This window comes from Schistocerca piceifrons, chromosome 4, assembly GCF_021461385.2.
Source record: "Schistocerca piceifrons isolate TAMUIC-IGC-003096 chromosome 4, iqSchPice1.1, whole genome shotgun sequence".
NCBI classification, from domain to species: domain Eukaryota; kingdom Metazoa; phylum Arthropoda; class Insecta; order Orthoptera; family Acrididae; genus Schistocerca; species Schistocerca piceifrons.
This window is the reverse complement of record NC_060141.1, coordinates 516,182,617-516,203,669: the sequence shown is the minus strand read 5'-3', so window position 1 is coordinate 516,203,669 and position 21,053 is coordinate 516,182,617.

The window sequence follows — 21,053 nt, the reverse complement described above, 5'->3', positions numbered from 1 at the left end:
TTATCAACTATAGTGAAGTATGGTTTTTGTATTAATACCTGTTGACAGACTTAGATAAATTGGAAAATTACCAGTCAAGTTTTATGGTAATAAATTAACAGTTGGGAAAAGAATATGTGAAGCTACTAATGGATTAATGAATCTTTTAACTAATAAAAGACTCCTACTAATGGTTCAGATATAAAATTTTATTTCTTTGATTTACAAAATGATGCTACTATTTTATTCCACTCCTGTGCAGTATATTATGAAAATAATCCAAATAAAATAAAATCAGGAAAGGAAATAAATTTAATAAGTTGATGAAAACAGTTTTTGAAGAATTTTTTCCTCGTTTTTCAGAAAGAGACCTTAATGATACATTAGAAAAATTGGTGAAGGGTTAACTAGAAAATTTACACAAAAACCAATTGAAAATGTTTGGATGAATGATGTTAGTCAAATTAATTGCTGATTATCTGTAATTCATAGAGCAGAATCAGCTGGAAATAAGGATTACCAAAATGAATATGCTGGAATATCTCAAATGTTAATAAATAAATAGATTTGTGAGTACCTTTTCTCAAATGTTCTGGAAATTTCAAAAGTATAGAAAACGATTATTTACTGCTTTAATTAATAAATTGTCTTTTAAATTACATGCTCCTGGTCATAATTATTGCTACTGGAACAAGTTTAGAAGAAAGATTATCTAGAGAAGATAAAGAAATTAATCCATTAGACATAACCTGTAAAAACCACGAAATTTTTATATAGAAAGTAAAAATTTGAAAAATACACACTGATAATAAATAACTTCAATTAACTGCAGAAGAAAGAATGTATTCTGTTGATGCTTCATTTGGTGAAAGATTGGTGGCAACCAATGTTAGAAGAATAATGTGAGGGAAAAGAAAGTTAGGAATGGGTGCTGAAACCATGGTAAAGATTGGGGTTATAAAATTCTTTATTCATTTTCATCTCTATAAGTGATTAACTTTACTGTAGTTTAGACTTTACTTCCAAGTGGTAAAACTAAACCAAAATCATTTGAAATTAAATTAATTAATGAACAACTAAGTAGTATCGATAATTTTTAACTAATGCTCAAAAAAGAAAGAGAGATAAAAAACTGATGGGAATTTATTTATTACCAGGTATTCCTGTAGCGAAAAAAAATGTTGAACATCTAAAGAAAAAGAAAGAAGATTCTGGATTAACAAAACACAAAGGATGACTTTAACCCATTTTATTGGCAAGTGAAGCTGCGATTGGTTCATTAATTGGTGGTATTTTTTCTGTTGTTTCATCTGTTCATAATAAACCAAAAATTGCTAAAGACTTAGTTGGCCAAAAAAGGCATGGGAAAGAAAGGAAGAGGGATGAAAAAAGTAAAAGAAAATTCGAAGAAATAATCAAATAAGCCTTCGTCTAAATTGATATAGAAGAATTAATTAAACAGTTACAAATGAAAAATTTTAGAGATGTATTCATGACAGACAAATTACCCAATAATCCAAAAATCGTGACAGTGGGATAGTCGATTTAGATATATCCAATCTGACTGTACTCACTGGGTTTGTCATAATAAATCAAAAAAATTGCAATTATTTTTTTGATTAAGTTGGTGGTAATATACAACACACTTAATAAAATTATTGAGAAAAAATTAACTATATTTTAAAGTTGAAAGACTACAGATTTAACGAATTTATTAGCAGTCATTAGTGTCTATTTGTCTTAGAACTATTATCAAGTGGTTGCAGATTCAATTAAATGTTTTAAATGGACATTTAAGGAATTAAGACAAATGTTAAGTACACAAGAAGTTGACACAAAAATTAAAACACATGACATACTTCATGAATTAGGTAATATTAATTCCAAAATAAATAACTTAGATAAACAGTTTCATAAAGAAATAAAAAATAAAACCAGTATTAAAATCACATTTTGTAAAGAATCAGAAAAATTAACAAATGAATTTGACAAAGAATTAGAAAATTTCACAAATCAGTTTCATAAAGAATTAAGTAGTATTTTTAATTGACCTAAAAGTTGCATTAGGTTTCTTACTAGAATATCAGTAAGTGTAAAAGATCCAATCGATGAAACAGATGTTTATAAAAAGCTTTTAGAAAAAGAATTAAATGATCCTGTTACTAACCTCAATACATAAGTATTATCACTCAGTTCAAAAATTGTCAATAAAAACGAATTTAAAATGTCATTTCAAATAATGAATATTCAAATATTTTAACAAAATTCAATAATTACATCGTCAAAAGAGATTATAATGAAAACATTAATGAAGTTAATAAAAGTATTTCAACTAATCAGTTTACAAAACAGAAAAATTATAAAATTTTAAGAAATACTTTTCAAAAACTGATTTAACACTGTACATAAGTCAAATAAGCAGTCTTTGAAGCATCTGTGATAAACAAATAATTGAATTTACATACACATAAATACCCTAGAATTCACATTTATGTGCTGACGGAGGATTCATCAAATCACCTTCCAAACGATTTTCTAATATTCAGTCTCACAGAGCGCTAAGGAAAAATGAACACCTATACCTTTCCATGTGAGCTCCGATTTTCCTTACTTTATTATGATGATTGGTTTCTCTCTATGTACATCAGCGCCAACAATATATTTTCGTCTTTGGAGGAGAAAATTGGTGATTGAAATTTTCTGAGGAGATTCTGCAACAACGAAAAATGCCTTTGTTTTAATGATGTCCACCCCAAATCCTGTATCATTTCGCTGACACTCTCTCTCCTATTTCCCCATAATATGAGGTGAATTCAAGTTCTAAGGCCTCCGATTTTTTTTCTCCTGACTGGAAAGAGATAGAAACATGTGCATTGTTTTAAAATGTGGCCGTGTTCATTGTCAATACGTCCCAGAGATGGCAGCACCGTACAGCAGATGGAATTTTACCGCCAGTGGCGAGAATGAGAACTGTTTTAAATACTTAAAATGGCGATGTTTTCCTTACTTGAACAGCGTGCAATCATTCGTTTTCTGAATTTGCGTGATGTGAAACCAATTGAAATTCATCGACAGTTGGAGGAGACATGTGGTGATGGAGTTATGGATGTGTCGAAAGTGCATTCGTTGGTGCGACAGTTTAATGAAGGCAGAACATCATGTGACAACAAACCAAACAACCTCGGGTTCGCACAAGCCGGTCTGACGACATGATCGAGAAAGTGGAGAGAATTGTTTTGGGGGATCGCCGAATGACTGTTGAACAGATCGCCTCCAGATTTGGCATTTCTGTGGGTTCTGTGCACACAATCCTGCATGACGACCTGAAAATGCGAAAAGTGTCATCCAGGTGGGTGCCACAAATGCTGACGGACGACCACATGGCTGCCCATGTCGCATGATGCCAAGCAATGTTGACACGCAACGACAGCATGAACAGGACTTTCTTTTCGTCGGTTGTGACAATGGATGAGACGTGGATGCCATTTTTCAATCCAGAAACAAAGCGCCAGTCAGCTCAATGGAAGCACACAGATTCATCGCCACCAAAAAAATTTCGGGTAACCGCCAGTGCTAAAAAAATGATGGTGTCCATGTACTGGGACAGCGAGGGCGTAATCCTTACCCATTGCGTTCCAAATGGCACTACGGTAACAGGTGCATCCTACAAAAATGTTTTGAAGAACAAATTCCTTCCTGCACTGCAACAAAAACGTACTGGAAGGGCTGCGTGTGTGCTATTTCACCAAGACAACGCACCCGCACATCGAGCTAACGTTACGCAACAGTTTCTTCGTGATAACAACTTTGAACTGATCCCTCATGCTCCCTACTCACTTGACCTGGCTCCAAGTGACTTTTGGCTTTTTCCAACAATGAAAGACACTCTCCGTGGCCGCACATTCACCAGCCATGCTGCTATTGCCTCAGCGATTTTCCAGTGGTCAAAACAGACTCCTAAAGAAGCCTTCGCCGCTGCCATGGAATCATGGCGTCAGCGTTGTGAAAAATGTGTACGTCTGCAGGGCGATTACGTCGAGAAGTAACGCCAGTGTCATCGATTTCGGGTGAGTAGTTAATTAGAAAAAAAACGGAGGCCTTAGAACTTGAATGCACCTCGTACAAAATGTGCTACTCTTCTTCGAACTTTTCGGTGTAACCCACGGATCCTATCTCGTAAGGATGCCACACTGCACAGAAGTATTCAAAAGGAGGATGGACAAGCTTAATATAGACAGTCTCTTTCATAAATCTGCTACATTTTCTAAGTGTCCTGACAAAAATCTGCAGTCCTTGGTTAGCCTCCCCCACAAAATTTTCTGTATTTTCCTTCTAATTTAAGTTGTTCATAATTGTAATTCCTTGGTATTTAGTTTGAATTCGTTTAATTGAATTAACAACCTTTAGATTTGACTGATTTACTGTGCAAATGAAGATTATTGCCAGAAATGAACAAAAAATTCACCCTTTAAATGACTATGATTTTATTACTAAAGAAGCTATTATTGGTGAAAATGTAAATATTAGATTCTAACAATTTTAATATTACTTAAAGTGTACTTCATAGTCTTAACAAACAAACCAATTGCAACCAATCAAGAAAATTATTACATAATTCAGGAATTCGAGACATAAGATTAACAGATTCTGTACATGTAGATTTAAAAAAAAACTTATTTGGTGAACTATTGTTAGAATCAAATGAAGATGATAGGTTAGGGCAACAATTATTTAAATTTTCATCTATACAAATGGACAATCATTCGATCCCCACAATTATCACATCTTTTGTTTGAAGTGAAACAAATAATTCTCAAAGGGTAACAACTACAAATATAAGACAAAAAATTCAAGGTGTTTCTTGAATCTCTAAAACGAAAAAGGGTAAACGTGCTACAAAAGCTTTTTAGTTGATAGACTGAAAACTGTTAATATACATGGAGAAATTATAAATGAGTTACATAAAGTGATGAGAAAAAATTTTTAAAGAAGCTTTGTAATTTCTCTTAGTGTTGATGATTTATACAATCAGATCTAGTCGAGATGGATTCAGGTAATTTGAAAGGAATATCAAAAATAAATTATGTTAGTATTTATTAACTAATGTCATCGTTTCTTTTAAATTTACTTGGTCTTTCTTAGTTAAAGGTAAAGCAAGTATGAATGTAATCGATTCCTTCACAAAAATAGTCAGGTCAATACAATCAAGAAATTTATAAACAGTTAACAGTAAAGAAATGTGTAATAAAGAACTTCAAGACTTAGTGAAAAAATGTAAGATTAATCATTTTTCAACGGTTTCTGAATTAAAAGTGTCCATTGTTGAAAGATTTAATAGAATATTGAAAGAAAGGATGTGGAAGAAATTGTAAGTGGATCAGTTTAGTTAAAAATCTACTTGATGAATATAATAACACAAAATATTCAACAATAGAACAGAAATCAAGAGATTTAAACAAAAGAAAATAAAACAATCTTTATGAAAACTGTTTATTTAACAAATTTTCTGGATACTAAACCTAAATATAAAATAGGTGACCTTTCAGGCTTTCCTGAAAGATCTGCCGCAAATACACTTCTCTGGGTTACCGCAGATCGTATTGTGTAAAATGCACAGTATTTCATTTATGCAACTGCTCCACAGGTGATGGTAGCTGCTGCTGCCACTGCTGCAATGCACGACGGATGATAATCGTCGAAATTTATGAGGCCAGGATCAGGCATTACGTGTGTGTGGGACGACGTTCGCAGTTGGAGGAAATTGGCGCTCCTGGTGCTCCCTGCAGGAGTCGCAGAAAGACTTTCCAGCCTTGTCTGTGGGCATTGACAGTGCTGCTGGACGCTCCTGTGGTTAAAAGCTGAATTAAATCTCAGCAATGTGCTGCGTCGCGTCTTAAATAGGAAGTTCTTGTCTACCCTGTTTTGATTTAATCGCAGCCAGTGCTGAATTCCAGGAGGGGTTTATTGAAAACCTGCAGCCTTGTTGAAATATTGTCCACTGTCGGATATGTATGGCATCCTTAACAACACAATACCAGAAAGATGACGCTGGGGATAAAATTTCAGTCCTTTCGCATAATATACGGTGCCCCTTATTCAAGCAATGATTCACTGTCACTGATTAATCAGATTGCACTAGGCATGTATGACGACAGTGTTCGACGCAATGTTTTTCTACGTTTCGGCATGTCTGCCAAACATAAGATCTTTTACTCTGACATGTGATCTTAAACACGACACGTTTCCTAAGGCCAAGGTCGTCTTTGACTGGCCACAAGAAATCTATTTTTCTGGTTGCCGAAAAACACAAGTGATGTCGTGCCTTTTGAGGATTCTTTCTATTCTTGAGGACATGCCGCTAAAATAGGGCAAGAATGTCGTTGTAGCGGATGCCTTCGCCCCTTCATTTACATCCCTCCACTGAATTTGCGTAGAACTAAATGCATGGCGTATCTGTCGTTCGGAACAGCCATTCTGTTTGATACCGCTTTTCGTGTTGTAGCCCACCAGAAAGACTGTCGGCACCTGAGACCACATGTGCTCTATGCACCATAGAGGGTAAGACACTTGTGTTGCTCAGTGTGATGACAATTCGTATCCTGCAAATATAGTTCCGTAAGAGATTATCTCTGATAAACACTATGTCACAGTGTGCCATCAGCTTTCCTTCTGACTATGACATCCACGGATGGTAAAATGCCACCTTTTTCCGTTTCCATTGTGAACCATATATTTGGATGGAGTGAATCCAGATGCCGGAGAAACATAAGTAATGTCTCTATTCCGTGGGGCCACACTACAAATACGTAGTCCTCACACCGCCAGAAGCAGGAAGGTTTGAGATTTACTGGTAGTAGCGTTTCTTCCTCAAAGTCTTCCGCTAAATAGTTGGCCACCAAGGAAGACAGAGGGTTTCCCATGGCGACACCGTCAACTTGTTTAAAATACAGGTCATTGAATGAGAAATAAGTTGAGGTAAACACATGTTTAAACAACGCCACAATGTGTTGCTCTAACTGGGTGCTCATAAGCTCTAACGAGTCCTGCAGAAGTGTTTTCGCAAATAAAGATACAATGAGTCTTTCAAACTGCGCCAGAAATGCCAAATTATATCTACTTGCACCCAATTAATTATCAATGGCACAACACAACTGTTGTTTTTGTCGATCCACAAATTGTTCGAAACTTTTTCCGATTTTAATCTACATCTTGGTCGTAATCATAGCTTGCGTCACAGCCCAGATGTTTAAAGAGTGATACTTCTTCGGTTTCTTGCTAGTTATTTAGGTGAGACTGGCTCACGTTGACATGGATTTCTTTATGGAAGTTTTTAAATTTTTAATTACATTTACGGTGTTTGAAACTGTTTTGTCTTATAACACTATTATTAAGGTGTAACTTGGTTGGGTCAACATTAGATTTATGAGCGAGAAATGATTTTACTGAGGCTGGAGTCCAGTGCATTAATGGCCTCTTTTAATAGGCCAGATTTACATACTTATGAGCGCACGTTTATACACACCATACAAACACAATAACGACTGAATATAACATACTACTAAAATCCTCGAAACATAGGTTTTTGGCAGTAAACAAAATTACAAGTTAACTTACTACAAATAACATGATAAAATACAAAGTCCTTGCTCTCACAGAATTCTTTCTTTCTGCTTGAGAATCATTACATTCAAATAGCTATCATTAGCAATTTATACCTTTTGTTCCCCTGTGCATTTTTTTTTTTTTTTAGATTACGTTTCCAACTGCTGTTGGTTTAAGTTTTCCTTGACTGGGATGTTAGTTAGGATGACAAAACTACACAAATGTGCCACATCACTGTGTTTGAATTAGTTTCAGAACTATAGCAGTAACTTTCAGGCTTTCATATTATGCAAATCTACCTTTCAAAACAGAGTAATTTCTTGTAAATGAAGTTACGTTTATTTTTCACAATTCTAAAAGGAATGCTCCATAGGAACTTAAGACATCTGACTAAAAGAATTTACTCAAATATGTTCTTTGCACTAAGGTGTTAACTCAGCTTTCGCCGGATTTTTGTGAGACCTCACATCACATGGCAGTAGACCTACTAATCTTACATTGTCAGTAGCGCTCTGGCAGGAACAGTTTCCAAGAAAAGTGTTCTGCGTAAAAGTACCCCATGGGTACTCTCATGTAAGATTTTCGAACGTATTGTGTATTTAGATTGTATTAGTATACACCAGGTTTGGCCACTGTTCTGCTAACTAGAGGTCGTTTGCATTTTCTTTTAATATTCTTTTATCATCTCTGAATAGTGAAGCTCCTAGTTAAGAGCGTTTATTCAATTTAATTCCTTGATAATTCCCAGATTCCCAATACTTCAGGATATCGTTATTATAGACGTCAAAATTAATGTGAGAAGAGAAACCCTCCTGCTTCATTCCTCGATTCCTTTTAACTCATTTGTCCTTTTGTCTCCTGAATTTCTTGCCATAAATTATTTTATAAAATTAGCTTTTGATTTCACGCACGAAATGCGGTCGCTGGCCATGGTCATTCATTATTTTCCATAATTTGTTTCGATCGACTCGAACGAAAGCTTTTCAGAAAGCCGGTTAAAAATTTTTCTGCGGGTCGCTTTAGTTTACAGATATTACCATTACAAGTAAGTTTTCCCCTAAGTCATCAATGATCTTCTTGAAGAAGTGTCTCAATTAGGACTGTTCTTTAATTGTTGGGCATTTTTGAGTAGATCTTATATGCCTTGTTCAGTCAACTCATGCCGCAGTAGTAGCCAGATTCTGTTCTATAGCCCATTTAGCAAAGGGAGATAACGTCCGCTGTGTTCCACAAATATGAGAATTTGCAGTTTTGCTAGCACCGACTGATAAAGTAGAAGAGTCTTTGATGAAAGTAACTTCCTGCATATTTCAGTAGGTCTGAATTTATTCCATCTAATCCTGCAGCTTTCACATTTTCAATTTTCAATATTTTGTAGTTCATCCTCTATTATCCTGTCGATATTTACAGATTCGTTTCCCTCGTCAAAATGTACATCGTACCCAGCTTCATCCTATATGCATAATCACTCTTGAAAATGTCCAATCCATTGATTTTCCTTAATGGCATTAAGTTTTGCTGTATCTTTCCTGACTGATTTATGTGTCTCATTATCTATATGCTGTACTACGTCTTCTATGTGTATCACAGGAGAGGAAGTCTGTACAAAACTGTAGGTGAGACTGTCGGACAAATCGTCTAGCATAATTTAATTTTTTGTTTCAAGAGAGTGTGACCGCTTACGTTCATAATCGTGCTCTATCATGCTCATATAAACATGACATGATGTAACGTCTCTGATTATTGAAGACCTATTGTCAAATCAGATCCCTATAACAATAAAAAGCAGAATACCCGTTGGAAATAGGTTTAGGTGGACGCCACCGGCGTTTATAAAACAAATCACTTGACTCGTCCAGTTCAATTTCCTGTGTGAACTGTTATGAAACACGTGTATTCTATGCTGCAGCTTCACATGTGCTGGCAGGGGGAATTGCTTGGACACGGTTAGCACAAATAGCCTTATGATGATGAGGAAGTTGCTATTGCTGATTCTTTCTAATTCTCTGCAGCAATCGATCATCATCCTTTAATTAAATACGCAAATTATGAGGAAGGAATGAAGATGGAAGAAATATTTCCAGAATGATGTCGCCATATATCAGATAATTAGCAATATTAATGTCTGATTTAACAGTCTCTTGAGTCATGCTTAAACAGTCCTCTTTTTAAAGGATACTTTCCAGGATAATATAAATACTAAACTGGTTCCAAGTAGGGTTTGAATTCCTGTGACAGGTGTGGAGAACAGTCAAGAAACTACTCTACGTTCCTGGGCTTAGTGTGATGCACCACTTAAGACGACAATTAGCGACCGCGTTGCTGTCATACAGAATACATCTCAACCGTTTCATTAGCTGCACAGTAATGCAGGCTGTTTCTTTTTGTTTCAGAGCCACCCTGGAGACCTTGTTTGTCCATGCAGGCTCCACCACGTATGGTCCCGAAACTGGTGTGATGGTGGGAGTGAACGCAACCATCTTTCACGAGAACTTTGATGAATGGTCCTACTGGAACGACATCTGCCTGCTCAAGGTACGATTTTCACTTGTGTTACCCTTGTCTTGTTTCTGTGGCACATGACGCCCTCTACTGTCGTAAAGTAGGTGTGCTTAGGTTGAACAGACACTGCCCAGACACTGTAGTGGAGGTATCACTGTGTTTGACTATTAAATCAAAGGTATTTTGTTTCATTCCTGCCACTGAATAATGGCCAACTGTGGCAGCCGAAGCGATCTGGTATAGGGAGCTAGCAGCAACTGCCAACCAGCTTATCGAAAGAGAGCGAGGAACGGATACATGTGCAAAGCACTATCTTGCCCTTTGACTGAGGAACTCACCCGAGAGGCGGAAGAATAAACACTGAACAACGTAAGAGGACGCAAATGGCAAAAAAGCCACAGTACAAAAGTTACATAAAAAGTGTATCCATTGAAAAAGTTATATCTCTCCATTGCCTAACGATTCCAGAGTAGCCTGCCACTCTGACTCCAGGAACAGACCTCCAAGAGGATGATACTCATCAGATCAAGGTTGAAAACCAAGATAGGGTAACATGCTATGAATCGGAGAGTGGAATATCCAAAATCGTATCACGGTAGGAATATCAGACTATCTGGAAAGGTAAATTCAAAGGATGATTCTCGATGTACGTAGTAGGCATCAGTTGAAATGAAATGGAAATAAAAATACCTGTACAGGTGAATAGAGGGTAACAGCAGAACGGTATAGCGGGAGGAGGACTCCTTAAGATAAGAGAGACAGAGCAAAGAGTGAGGATCTGCGAACAATTTAGTCACACAATTACTCTCATCACAATAGAAACGAAACCAACGCTATGAATCACACAGGTATACGTATTAACGTCATGATGGCGGGGCAGACGAAGTTCTGAGGGAAATGAGTGGGAAATTTAGATTGTAAAGGGAGACGGAAATCTAATAACCACGAGCGATTGGAAACCTACAGTAGGTGAAGCACTAGAAGGCAGAGTTACGGGACCGAGTGAGGTGGTGCAGTGTTTAGCTTACTGGACTTGCAGTCGGGAGGACGACGGTTCAATCCCGCGTCCGGCCATCCTGATTTAGGCTTTCCGTGTTTTCCCTAAATCGCTCCAGGTAAATGCCGGGATCGTTCCTTTGTAAGGGCATGGCCGACTTCCTGCCCCGTCATTCGCTAATCCGATGGGACTGATGACCTCGCAGTTTGGTCTCTACCCTCAAACAACCCAACCCATCAGTGTTATGGGATAAAAATTGCTCAGCCATAAGACTGTAAGAGGAGGAAGACATTCTAAGTCCTGAAATATATTTCACTAACAATAGTGAGTAGTAGTAAAGTAAGCTTTGAAGAGCGCGCCGCAGCGCGTAGCGTGAATCAGTCGTCCTCCGTTTTCTTGCTGTGGCGACGTTGTCGCAATTGAAGGCTTCGGTGTCTCCCTCTAGCGGGAAAGGGGAAAAGTGGACTGTTCGCATCGGTTTAAGAAGTGGCTGTATGGGCTCTCGTGGAGAGTTGGCAGTCGGGGCATCAAGAAGCGACTTCTCTGCCGGTGCTAGGGGTAGAGCACGCAGACCGCGGCATCAGCGTAAGCGACGCGAGCAGCGGCTCCGTGGTATGGGGCGTTAACTGATCGTTGCGAAAGGAATCTTCCTGAGCGTGTGTCCGCGAGGGGCCTAATTTGCAGTTCGGCCGTATGCTGTTGACCGGCGAGGAGGTTCTGAAAATCGGTGCGCCTTCCTGCCTCCGTTGAAACGGTTGGCAGCGGGCGGCTCGGCAGAGCATTTGTAGGTGCTGCGCTGGTTCATTCCTGGGAGTCGTAACGCACCAGAAGTTGACTATTGACTGCTAAAAGATTTTATGAAGTTTAATTGAATTCTATTTACTTATTCTTGTTAATTATACCAGCCGTATATTTTGGGGGTATCCTGCCATTCATTCTCATCTGCCCACCCGCGGGAAGGTGGTGATATTAGAAATGGTGGTGCGTTTGTCCCCTTTTGATGACGAAAGGGAGGGAGGGGGGGGGGGGGGGGGGGAAGTCAGAGTAAATCTGTGGATCGGATTACTTCTTTCCCCTCCTAGCTTACCTACAGGTTATTCAACTGTTAGCCTCTGCCATGTCTGTGAAACTCTAAGGCACCAATGGCTTTACTGTTTAAAATGCAAGGCACTAACACCTGATCCATTCTCTCGCCTGTCATAACTAATATTAGTAGACTCACGTGTAAAAGGTACGCTAAGAAAGAAGAAAAATTCCTTTTGCCTCGTGCTAAGAACAAGTCAATTGCATAACGAATTCCTGCTCATGTGGAAGCTGTAACTTACGTAAATTTGTCTTTATGTATATTTGGTTATAACCAAGCAAGGTTGTTAATGTACGCCATAGTGGATTTTTTTATATTGTTTCTAGTCAGCAAAAATTGTTGTGTGTTTTTTCAGTTCAGTACCTTTTAAGGCTTTTACTCAACGTGCTTATGTGTTTTATACAGGTAGTTGGGTATTAGTGTGTTTTCTTGCCATGCAAAAGTTTGCCATTTCATTACGGGTAGAAATTGTTGCCTTGAAAGGAGAATGTTGTATAGGCTCGCAAGTCCTACCTTGCGAGCGTGTGTGTGTGCCATAAGTTAACTGGCAGAAATTTGTAAAATTCGTTTTTTTATATATTTTGGAAATGTTAATGTTATTAAATGTGAGTGTACCCCCTCCTCCCCCCCCCCCCCCAAGCGTGTGCATGACTAATGTGTTTTGGTATTTCCATTTTGAGAGCTTTTGTAAACTGGATTGTCTTTATAAGTTGCAGACAAGTTAGATTCTGCGCCATTTACTGAGCCTGAGCGAGGCTGTTGTGGGCAGCCATGGCTAAGGCTGTTGTAACCAAATGGGAAATTGGTCTGCCCAAAAGTGAAGTTATACAGGGTGGTCCACTGATCGAGACCGTGCCAAATATCTCACGAAATAAGCGTCAAACAAAAAACTACAAAGAACGAAACTTGAAGGGGGAAACCAGATGGCTCTATGGTAGTCCCGCTAGATGGCGCTACCATAGGTCAAACGGATATCACCTGCGTTTTTTTAAATAGGAACCTCCACTTTTATTACATATTCGTGTAGTACGTAAAGAAATATGAATGTTTTAGTTGGACCACTTTATTCGCTTTGTGATAGATGCCGCTGTAATAGTCACAAACATATGGCTCACAATTTTAGACGAAGTGTTGGTAACAGGTAGGTTTTTTAAATTAAAATACAGAGCGTAGGTACGTTTGAACATTTTATTTCGGTTGTTCCAATGTGATACATGTACCCTTGTAAACTTATTATTTTTGAGAACGCATGCTGTTACAACGTGATTACCTGTAAATACCACATTAATGTAATAAATGCTCAAAATGATTTCCGTCAACCTCAACGCATTTGGCAATACGTGTAACGACATTCCTCTCAACAGGGAGTATTTCGCCTTCCGTAATGTTCGCACATGCGTTGACAATGCGCTGACGCATGTTGTCAGGAGTTGTCGGTGGATCGGGATAGCAAATATCCTTCAACTTTCCCCACAGAAAGAAATCCGGTGAACGCGCGGGCCATTGTATGGTGCTTCGACGACCAATCCACCTGTCATGAAATATGCTATTCAATACCGCTTGAACCGCACGCGAGCTATGTTCCAGACATCCATAATGTTGGAAGTAAGTCGCCGTTCTGTCATGCAGTGAAACATGTTGTAGTAACATCGGTAGAACATTACGCAGGAATTCAGCATACATTACACCATTTAGATTGCCATCCATAAAATGGGGGCCAATTATCCATCCTCCCATAATGCCGCACCATACATTAACCCGCCAAAGTCGCTGATGTTCTACTTGTCGCAGCCAAAGTGGATTTTCCGTTGCCCAATAGTGCATATTATGCCGGTTTACGTTACCGCTGTTGGTGAATTTGATGCTTCGTCGCTAAATAGGACGCGTGCAAAAAATCTGTCATCGTCCCGTAATTTCTCTTGTGCCCAGTGGCAGAGCTGTACACGACGTTCAAAGTCGTCGCCATCCAATTCCTGGTGCATAGAAATATGGTACGGGTGCAATCAATGTTGATGTAGCATTCTCAACACCGACGTTTTCGAGATTCCCGATTCTCGCGCAATTTGTCTGCTACTGATGTGCGGATCAGCCGCGACAGCAGCTAAAACAACTACTTGGGCATCACAATTTGTTGCAGGTCGTGGTTGACGTTTCACATGTGGCTGAATACTTCCTGTTTCCTTAAATAACGTAACTATCCGTAGAACGGACCGGACACTTTGATGATGTTGTCCAGGATACCGAGCAGCATACATAGCACACGCCCGTTGGGCGTTTTAATCACGATAGCCATACTTCAACACGATATCGACCTTTTTCGCAATTGGTAAACGGTCCATTTTAACACGGGTAATGTATCACGAAGCCAATACCGTCCTCACTGGCAGAATGTTACGTGATACCACGTACTTACACGTTTGTGACTATTACAGCGCCGTATCGCACAAAGCGAGAAAGAGTGGTCCAACTAAAACATTCATATTTCTTTATGTACTACACGAATATGTAATAAAATATGGGGGTTCCTATTTAAAAAAAAAAAAACAGTTGATATCCGTTTCACCTATGGCAGCGCCATCTAGCGGGCCAACCATAGCGCCACCTGGTTTCCCCCTTCAAGTTTCGGTTGCGTTCTTTGTAGTTTTTTCGTTTGACTCTTATTTCGTGAGACATTTGGTCCAGTCACGATCAATGGACCACCCTGAATATATATATATATATATATATATATATATATATATATATATATATATATATATATATATATATATACAGGATGTTACAAAAAGGTACGGCCAAACTTTCAGGAAACATTCCTCACACACAAAGAAAGAAAATATGTTATGTGGACGTGTCCGGAAACGCTTACTTTCCATGTTAGAGCTCATTTTATTACTTCTCTTCAAATCACATTAATCATGGAATGGAAACACACAGCAACAGAACGTACCAGCGTGACTTCAAACACTTTGATACAGCGAGGATACATGCATCCACCCTCCGTCGCATGGAATCCCTGATGCGCTGATGCAGCCCTGGAGAATGGCGTATTGTATCACAGCCGTCCACAATACGAGCACGAAAAGTCTCTAAATTTGGTACCGCGGTTGCGTAAACAAGAGCTTTCAAATGCCCCCATAAATGAAAGTCAAGAGGGTTGAGGTCAGGAGAGCGTGGAGGCCATGGAATTGGTCCACCTCTACCAATCCATCGGTCACCGAATCTGTTGTTGAGAAGCGTACAAACACTTCGACTGAAATGTGCAGGAGCTCCATCGTGCATGAACCACGTGTTGTGTCGTACTTGTAAAGGCACATGTTCTAGCAGCACAGGTAGAGTATCGCCTATGAAATCATGATAACGTGCTCCATTGAGCGTAGGTGGAAGAACATGGGGCCCAATCAAGACATCACCAACAATGCCTGCCCAAACGTTCACAGAAAATCTGTGTTGATGACGTGATTGCACAATTGCGTGCGGATTCTCGTCAGCCCACACATGTTGATTGCGAAAATTTACAATTTGATCACGTTGGAATGAAGCCTCAACCGTAAAGAGAACATATGCACTGAAATGAGGATTGACACATTGTTGGATGAACCATTCGCAGAAGTGTACCCGTGGAGGCCAATCAGCTGCTGATAGTGCCTGCACACGCTGTACATGGTACGGAAACAACTGGTTCTCCCGTAGCACTCTCCATACAGTGACGTGGTCAACGTTACCTTGTACAGCAACAACTTCTCTGACGCTGACATTAGGGTTATCGTCAACTACACGAAGAATTGCCTCGTCCATTGCAGGTGTCCTCGTCGTTCTAGGTCTTCCCCAGTCGCGAGTCATAGGCTGGAATGTTCCGTGCTCCCTAAGACGCCGATCAATTGCTTCGAACGTCTTCCTGTCGGGACACCTTCGTTCTGGAAATCTGTCTCGATACAAACGTACCGCGCCACGGCTATTGCCCCGTGCTAATCCATACATCAAATGGGCATCTGCCAACTCCGCATTTGTAAACACTGCACTGACTGCAAACCACGTCCGTGACGAACACTAACCTGTTGATGCTACGTACTGATGTGCTTGATGCTAGTACTGCAGAGCAATGAGTCGCATGTCAATACAAGCACCGAAGTCAACATTACCTTCCTTCAATTGGGCCAACTGACGGTGAATCGAGGAAGTACAGTACATACTGACGAAACTAAAATGAGCTCTAACATGGAAATTAAGCGTTTCCGAACACATGACCACATAACATCTTTTCTTTATTTGTGTGTGAGGAATGTTCCCTGAAAGTTTGGCCGTACCTTTTTGTAACACCCTATATATATATATATATATATATATATATATATATATATATATCAGAACTTTTAACACTGCAGCACGTCAGCAATCGTAAATAATTTAATGGTTATACCGAATCCACCTCGACTGCAAATAGAAACCGGATGTTGACTTAGGTTTCGGCACGGATAACCACGCCTTCTTCGGAACACACTAAAACTACAAACTGCCTATTTGGGCATGGCACAACATTAATACAGAACGCCCAAAAGGGCAAAAGACTCACATAAAATTTAAAATAACCGGTACGTGTGTACCATGTCAATAGCTTACTTGGCTCAAACGTCAGAAGAGTGCCTCCACACCCCATCCAACGTTCTGTGTGCCGCAGGCTCTCAGATAAACTGAGGTTGCGCCGGTAGCTAGGCTGTGAGAATGTCAGATAGGAACGCGCATGAGCAAATTGAGAAATAGTTTTCTTCCATGTGATTGGCAGAAATGTGTTACGAAAGTAATACGATGACCGGGTCGAGGGCACAGGAAGTTAATGCGTGTGTATGTACACTACTGACCATTAAAATTGCTACACCAAGGAGAAATGCAGATGATAAACGGGTATTGATTAGACAAATATATTATACTAGAACTTACATGTGATTACATTTTCACGCGATTTGGGTGCATTAATACTGAGAAATCAGTACCCAGAACAACCACCTATGGCCGTAATAACGGCCTTGATACGCCTGGGAATTGAGTCAAACAGAGCAGGTACAGCTGCCCATGCAACTTCAACACGATACCACAGTTCATCAAGGGTGACTGGTGTATTGTGACGAGCCAGTTGCTCGGCCACCATTGACAAGACGTTTTCAATTGGTAAGAGATCTGGAGAATGTGCTGGCCAGGGCAGCAGTCGAACATTTTCTGTATCCAGAAAGGCCCGTACAGGACCTGCAATATGCGATCGTGCATTATCCTGCTGAAATGCAGGGTTTCGCAGGGATCGAATGAAGGGTAGAGCCACGGGTCGAACACATCTGAAATGTAACGTCTACTGTTCAAAGTCCCGTCAATGCGAACAAGAGGAGACCGAGACGTGTAACCAATGGCTCCCCATGCCATCACGCAGGGTGATACGCCAGTATGGCTATAACGAATACACGCTTCCAATTTGCGTTCACCGCGATGTCGCCAAACACTGTAAACAGAACCTGGATTCATCCGAAAAAATTACGTTTTCTCATTCGTGCAGCCAGGTTCGTCGTTGAGTACACCATCGCAGGCGCTCCTGTCTGTGATGCAGCGTCAAGGGTAACCGCAGCCATGGTCTCCGAGCTGATAATCCATGCTGCTGTAAACGTCGCCGAACTGTTCGTGCAGACGGTTGTTGTCTTGCAAACGTCCCCATCTGGTGACTCAGGGATCGAGACGTGGCTGCACGATCCGTTACAGCCATGCGGATAAGATGTCTGTCATCTCGACTGCTAGTGATACGAGGTCATTGGGATCCAGCACGGCGTTCCGTATTACAGTCATTGGATCTCGACCAACGCGAGCAGTATTGTCGTGATACGATAAACCGCAATCGCCATAGGCTACAATCCGACCTTTATCAAAGTCGGAAACGTGATGGTGCGCATTCTCCTCCTTACACAACGACGTTTCACCAGGCAACGCCGGTCAACTGCTGTTGGTGTATGAGAAATGAGTTGGAAACTTTCCTCATGTCAGCACGTTGTAGGTGTCACCACCGGCGCCAACCTTGTGTGAATGCTCTGAAAAGCTAATCATTTTCATATCACAGCATCGTCTTCCTGTCGGTTAAAATTCGCGTCTGTATTACGTCATCTTCGTGGTGTTCAAAAATGGTTCAAATGGCTCTGAGCACTATGGGAATTTAACTCTGAGGTCATCAGTCCCCTAGAACTTAGAACTACTTAATCCTAACTAACTTAAGGACATCACACACATCCATGCCCGAGGCAGAATTCTAATATGCGACCGTAGCGGTCGCGCGGTTCCAGGCTGAAGTGCGTAGAATTGCTTGGCCACACCTTCGTGGTGTAGCACTTCTATTAGCCAGTAGTGTATAATGTCCTAGCTTGAGGACGATTTTATAGAACATGGATAAGCTGAAACTGGTCTGTATGATTCTGTTAGTTCACTCCATAGTAACTGTAAATATACTAAGCTAATTAAAAAATGTTATGGAAAGGCTCGTCCTTACTCCGAGGGAAAGCAAATATGATGCTAACGTTATACTGCAACCAGCAGCGGTTCTCCTGTGCCATCGAAGTCCCTCATGTTTGATCCAAATAAAATAAATTTAGCTAAAAAACATTTCCAGTTCCTAATGAATAATAGTATAAGTCAACCCTCTAAATCCCAGAGGGGTAGTTCTGTGCACTTGGGAAAAAGGGCGAATAGTCAGTTGCGCGGCGCTGACCATCCATCTTTTCTCCTGATATTCCAGCAGGTGCGACATCGGAGTTACAGAAATCTTCTTTAACAAAAATCGCTTCATTCTGTGGTCTTAGTTCACTATGTGGACAGACGTAACTCAGCCGTAGAAGGGAGAAACGTGATTTTTTTTCTTCGTAATGTAGCACAAACGAATTCGATTTACAAGATCTTCCATTCCGTCGCAGAAATGTATACTTCAATAATGCGTTCCAGTGACAGGCATACTTAAATTTGGGCCCATTTTGTTTTCATGCGACAGTGGGGTATGTACTTCGTCTGACAGTTCTGCCACAACCTTTTTTCCATTTCCTGTTCCGGTGAATTCACGTTATCGATCGTTCCCGCTCACCTCGTGTGCAATCACCTTGCTACAGTTGGACGATTTAATGCTGTTCACATCGTTTTGATCGGCTCACTGCCTTCCTTTGATGAACTGATAGACTGTTTAACAGTCATTGAATAATTCAGTAACTACGTAGTGTTCGAGCAGAAGTGGCACCAGCGTTTTAAAACTCACTCATCACTGGATTTGGAGTACCTAAACAGACAGCGACTGACCAAGGAACACAGTTCGTCAGAGCATGTTGCGTGCATGAGCTCAGATTTGTGGTTCTAAGTTAACACGAACAATGGCACATCATTCACAATTAGATGGAAGAACAAAGAGATTCCGCCGAACTTTGAAAGCAGCCATCAGACCGCATGGTAAAAATAAGTAGAGTAACATCATTCAAACATTTCTCCTTGGACTATGTTGCAGTGTGGGACAAGAAAATAGTCTAGAACAGCTGAGATGCTGCACGGCACAACTCTGATACTGCCTGGTTATATTGTCACGTTGAAGGAGGTGTAATTAGGTGAATGGCGAACACTAACTTCACCTAACAAAGATGTATTCGGGACTTGCACATACAGGAGCGCGGAGTGAACTGCCTCCTGCCCGAAGACATACAGTATATACACAGCTACAGAACATTCGAGTATAATGATTCTTGCTATTTGTGGATACTTCTGGAATGTACTCGAACTGAATATAAAAATTAAAATTGTGCAGTTCAGGTGAGTTTTGAAATCACGACCCTGCATGCAATAGTTTAGTATCATATCCGCTAAATCACGGTGCTACTCAGATCTTTCTGCGACAATGCTCCCTCCTTAAGAGAACAGCGACTCGGTGTTACGTCGTCCTAGTCCGGGAACGAGTCATCCGTCGTGCATACTCCGGCTCTTGATGACTGATTCTCGCCTTGGCGGTGATCTTCTTAGAACTTCTTTTGCCGCTACGCTCTTCGGCACCTTTCTGCTTGTTGCTTGTCGCTGGAGCTTCGAATTTACCCTGGGTTGCAGGATCCTTATAGGGCTTCATTCGAAGTACGTGGACCGTATCTCTGACCTTCCGTCGTCTTGTGTTGGGGTAGAAATCTTCAACTTCATAACTAACATCAGACAACAGTCTTACAACCTTATAAAGTCCAAAGTAGCGCCTGAGGAGCCTCTCAGAGAGACCAACCTTCCGAACAGGAGTGGAGATCCAGACGAAGTCACCAGGCTGGTAGACAACAGGGCGGTGGCTTACGTCATACCTTCGGTGATCATTTTCTAGCCTGCAGGGTGTGGAGTCGAGCTCACTGCCGAGCTTCCTCAGCTCTGGTTAACACCTGGCTGATGTAGTCGTCGTCCACGTCATCAGGAGGTAACGGAAACACAGTGTCCATCGTCGTAGTCGCCACACGCCCATGTACCAGGAAAAATGGCGTAAATCCTGCGGTGTCTTGCTTGGCGGTGTTGTAGGCAAACGTCACGAAAGGTAGTACCTCATCCCAGTTGCTCTGCACAACAATGACGAACATTGGTAGAATGTCGGTCAAGGTCTTATTAAGGCGTTCAGTAAGCCCATTAGTTTGCGGATGGTAGACAGTCGTCATGTAATGAGTAATGTTGCACCGACGGTTTATCTTTGTCACAAGATTCGATTGAAAGACTTCCCCTCCATCCATAATTAACGACCTTCGGGCACCGTGTTTTAATACAATGTCTTCCACGACGTATTTGGCTACCTCGGATGCTTCGGCTGTTTTCACGGCTTTTGTAACGGCATAGCGTGTCAGAAAATCAGTGAAAACAATAATCTATCTA